Source organism: Macrobrachium nipponense, chromosome 3, assembly GCF_015104395.2.
Source record: "Macrobrachium nipponense isolate FS-2020 chromosome 3, ASM1510439v2, whole genome shotgun sequence".
NCBI classification, from domain to species: Eukaryota; Metazoa; Arthropoda; class Malacostraca; order Decapoda; family Palaemonidae; genus Macrobrachium; species Macrobrachium nipponense.
Window position 1 is genome coordinate 89,191,995 of NC_087202.1, and position 5,162 is coordinate 89,197,156.

The 5,162-nt window shown below is 36.2% G+C and overlaps 1 long non-coding RNA gene across 1 annotated transcript in view; it reads left to right on the forward strand.

Moving 5' to 3' along the window:
* Positions 1-4,513, forward strand: part of LOC135222242 (uncharacterized) — a 118,300-nt gene extending 113,787 nt beyond the window's left edge. Inside the window, exon 5 of the long non-coding RNA XR_010316240.1 lies at positions 2,686-4,513. This is a non-coding gene — a long non-coding RNA (uncharacterized LOC135222242). The remainder of the gene's footprint in view (positions 1-2,685) is intronic.
* The last annotated feature ends 649 nt before the right edge of the window (positions 4,514-5,162 follow it).

The following is a 5,162-nucleotide window of genomic DNA, read 5'->3' on the forward strand; positions in this document are numbered from 1 at the left end:
ATATATATATATATGTCATATCACATTACTGTGATTCATATACATATATATATATATATATATATATATATATATATATATATATATATATATATATATATATATATACAAGGTGTAACATGAGTTTATGCAAACATTTTGGGAAATGAAAGAAAAAGTAGTTCTGAGCAGAAAATTTTCCATAATCACAAGCATTTTAAGGCTTCGTTTGTTGGTGAGGAGCATTTTTAAAATAACCGTTGTCATTAAACGGGCAAGAAGCGATGTCGGAGTGAGTAATCAGTGTCAAATTCCTTATTCATTTTGAGAGCAAGAAACTGGAGACAATGCCTTACTGTTCCAGTAATGTGGAATATGCAGATATCTTTATTTATAGGCTTTGCAACAGTTTAATTTGTAGATTACACGGTTGGTAACTCCAGTTATACAAAAAAGAAAATTTGCGATTAGGCATATGTGAATAAGATACCTCCAATCTAATGTATTTTTTACATACTGAATAAAGGGGAAAAAATGCATGCATCACTGAAACCTCCCTCTCTGTCAAGGGTATTCACTGGACTGCGATAATAAAGAAAAGAAAAGCAAGCCTAATGGAATCTCCCCTCCATCAAAGATAGACACCTGTTCATTACACACAGATCAAAGATTAAAATGTATAATAAGCAATCTCTCCTCCACCAGCCAAAGGAAAAAAATAATTTCTAATATTCTATAATTAAAAGAGTAGCAATCCAGTTGCCCAATGCATTTTATCAACTCTCCCCCTCTCCCCCCCCCCTTCCCAAACCACTCACTCCGACATTCCTTTTAATGATAACTCTATTTTAAAAATTCTCCTCACCGACAAACGAAGCCTGAAAATGCATGTTTATAGAAAATTTTCTGCCCAGAATGGCTTTCTTTTATTTCCCAAAATATGTGTATAAACTCGTGTTCACCCTGTGTGTGTATATGTGTGTGTGTTTATATATATATATATATATATATATATATATATATATATATATATATATATATATAGATATATAATATATATATTATATATATATATATATATACACACACATATACACACACACACATACGGGTCTGATCACATCACCGTGATTCATATATACGCATTAAGGTACAAATATCCTTTTATATTTGATTTGCTCTTCCTCGGAATGAATATATTTTCATATATGTTAACCGTAGGGGAATTTTTTAGTTGAAACTATATATATATATATATATATATATATAATAATATATATATATATATAGTTTCTGCAGTTCCTCCCTAATTATCATATCTCCATATGCAGAAATATTACTCTGTTGCTGATACACAAATTATCATTCCTGGAACACCCTATTTTACACCAATCCGGTCGCTTTCACGCTTGCATATTCTGAGAAACAATTGCATCTAAAAGCATTTATTTGCTCAGGACAAATTATATCTCTCACCCTGGAACCGAACCATAACACATACGCAGCACCTGCGTAATTTTTATAAAACAGTTTTATTTGTGTAGACCACATTCTGTTCTTTCCATTTTTGCTCTGATTTCTCCCATTGGCTTCTTAATAAACAAACCATCACCAAAAAACCTTTCCTGTCTCAAACCACTCTGGCTGCCAATCAGTCCTTATTTTCGTAATTAAAATCCTATAATTTACGTAATGAAAATACTATCATTTATTTTTCACGTTATGTTAAGAAACACTGCGACCCTTTAATTCTCACGTTCAACTCAGACTCTTCTGTTTATAAAAGAACAATTATTCCTCTAGAATCACAACCTTCTTAGCAAAGTAATCACGTTTCTCCTCCCTTACCAAACCATTTTGATTAAGTTTTGTCTGGCGTTCGCTATAGAAGGCATCTTGTAGGGACTATCATCCCCCTTCAACACCTCCCACCCTCCTCGCCCTACGCCATACCACTCCTCCGAGATAGTATCTACAGAGGAAAATGTTTGTACATAATAACCTTTTTTTTATTATTTATTTTCTTTACACTATAGGTTCACTTTACTTGTCGTATGGAAACTACACGAGGGACACACCTCAGACCGGTACTTTAGTCTGAAGAAGAAATTCTAAACTTTCCGGTCTTGTACTTAGCTCGGGGATTCCACTCCGAGGTATAAATAACTTTTTACTCGAACTTTCCTTGAACTTTGTGGGAAATTTCTTAAAATTCATGTACAAACGACGCGAATGAAATAGAATGTTTAGGAATGTAAACATTTATTAACTTCAATCTATCTTTTTTTAAAGTATTATTTATTTGCTGTTTTCTTACAGCTTTGATATTATTTCTTATATACACGGTTATTTCTTTATGTCAACTTGACTTTTTTTTAAGATGTGTCCAGAATTAATTATTTGAACTTTTACAGTAAAGTAGGGGAATAAAGAAGTAATTTTAGTTAACACTAATATGGGAAATCAATAACATCTGAGAGAGGTGCTAAGGAAAAAAAAGATGAAGTAAAAACGAAGACGTTTTAGATACTAAACATAATTGTATTTATTAACTTTCAATGTAGGGGTTTAAATTAGCTTGTCTGTTGTCATTTAGATTTTGTTTTATTTTAAACTGTTGTTTGTCCTTTTATTTTATTCTTGTGTTGTAATGACTGCTATGAAAATTTATGAAGTGCCGCAAACTGTTCTTTCTTTCACCCGCAGAAATCGTTCCCTGGAACAAACTCCAAATTTCTTGCACTCAATTCTCCAGAATGAGCCTGCACCCAGAGCACTCAATTCTCCAGAATGAGCCTGCACCCAGAGTGCTACAACCTGTTCTCTGAACGAATCATTAAATTCTCACGGTCGATTCCCTTGAACGAGTCCCGTTCTGCAAAGTGCCACTATGCGTTCTCTCTAACAAACTAAAAACCGTTCTCTGAAATGAAACCTTAAATTCTCATGCTCGATTCCCCGGAACAGGCCCGCACCAAGAGTGGTACAACCCGCTCTACGGAGCAAACCCCTAATTCTTGTGCTCAGTTTCCCCTGGATGAGCCCGTACTACCTAGTGTCACCATACAATGTTTCAAGTACCCCAGAACCGGTCCACATATCAAACCTCCAACTTTGTGCTCGATCCGGAACGAGCCCGCATGCCCATGCCACTACCTATTCATCTGAATTAACCTGAACCGTTTCCCGAAACAAAGTCTTACATGAACTGTGATATACCGCACCTTAAGGGACTCTCCAAGTCCACACCATCTACAACTTGACCTTAAGTTATCCCGATCCACACGTTACGTACCCAAATTGCCCAACTGTACCCTGCCCACGTCAGAGTGCCATCTCCACTCTGTGCCATTGCTTGCCCAGCTAACCCTTCTCCTATCCCCCATATTTTTTCCCTTCGACTCCCTAAAACTCCAGCACCATGCAGGCCGAAGACTACAAAGCTTTCATGGTTGATGAATGAGAGGCAGGAGATAGAAGCCAAGGAATCCCCCAATATGTCCGCCGAGTGCTGTTGCTTGGTGGATGGTTGGGACACCTTCCATCTCTTTGCCAGCTCCTTGGGATGGAAAATCAGTCCTTCTTATTACACCTCCAGGTCAACTCAGCCCAAGAATGAGCATCCTGTGTGCAGCCATTGCTAAAAGATTGGCCACCCGACTAACCAGTGCCGCCTGAACGCTGAGGCCCAGCTGAAGGCCCCTATTAATAGTTCCAAAGCAGGACCACTCCCATCTGAGCCACTCCTCGCTCTTGGGTGAACAACAGCCGGCCTGCTCTCCCCACAAGGCAGTGCCAAGGAAAGACTTCAGCTAGGAAACTTGTAAGGACTGTGGCCAGAAGGGGCACATGTCTGTGAGGTATCGGTACTGTCTGAAATACTCCGCTTCGAAAGCAGTCCACACCACTGTCAGTTCCTGAACGGATAGGCCTTGACACCGTGGCACATAGCAGCCCTCAATGGCTCCACCCCACCTCGAATGCTGCCCAACATTATCGACACTTAGTCAGAAGTCAGCATGCTCACTCGGGAGCATGTACCTCCTGGTGCCACCATCCACGAATAAGAGCGGATGACAGTTTGCTGAGGCAACGGCAACACAAAGGGCCTCCCTACTGTTAAAAGTACAAATTAAACAGAATAAGTATTTCATCAACACTGGGCAAGCATCCAAGCTATACTCATTCATTTTACGTGAAAACTCACGGAATAACACTGGACTGAAAGTTCGGTGATTGCCAGATCGAAAGATTTTTCTTCACATAATCTTTTAGAATCCACTGTTATACGCCCTGGGATGTACTATTTGGGCCCCTGTATTAGTAAAATATTCAAGAATGACCTAAAAGAAAAAAACATTGACTTAATTACAAATAGTTACCTTATATATGTTTTCTATGTATTCGTATGTTTAATAGTTTTTGGTAAAAATGTTCACCTTTGAAATATTATTGTTTACCAAATGGAGAATTGTTGAGTAGTACTTTTATAAAGTTTTTGGTGGTCAGTCACCTTCCTTGTATAACCTTTAATTTGTCTGAGCTGTTGGGCCTAATCTTTTGTAAAACCTCTTAACTCTGTTTTGGTAGGTCTGCTAATTCTTCAATTGTGTTGGATTACCAGTTATTTATAAGAGCTTTCTTTGTAAACTTATTTTTATATTTTTTCAGTCTTCTAAGTAAACGACAAGAAGATGAAAGGCCTGGCAGAACTCCATTGTTTCTCTTTCTTTTGTAGAATTTGTCTTTATTCACCCAGTTCGATATATATTATATATATATATATATATAATATATATATATATATTATATATCTATATATATAATATATATATATATATATACTATATATATATATATATATATATATAATATAGATATATATATATATATATATATATATATATATATATATATATATATATATATATATATGTGTGTGTGTGTGTGTGTGTGTGTGTGTGTAACAGTGAATATTTAATATTTATATACAAGGAATACTTCAAGGCTTGCAAAAAGGACAGTTGTACAGTATTATTTATGTACCAATTGATCTCATTCGTTTATAGACTCGAAAAAACCAACCATTTTGGGCCTTCGTAAATGTAATTCAAAAGTACATAAACCAAGACATGAACAAGCAAATCCATCAACTTTATATTTATTCTTTTCTTGGCTGCCCG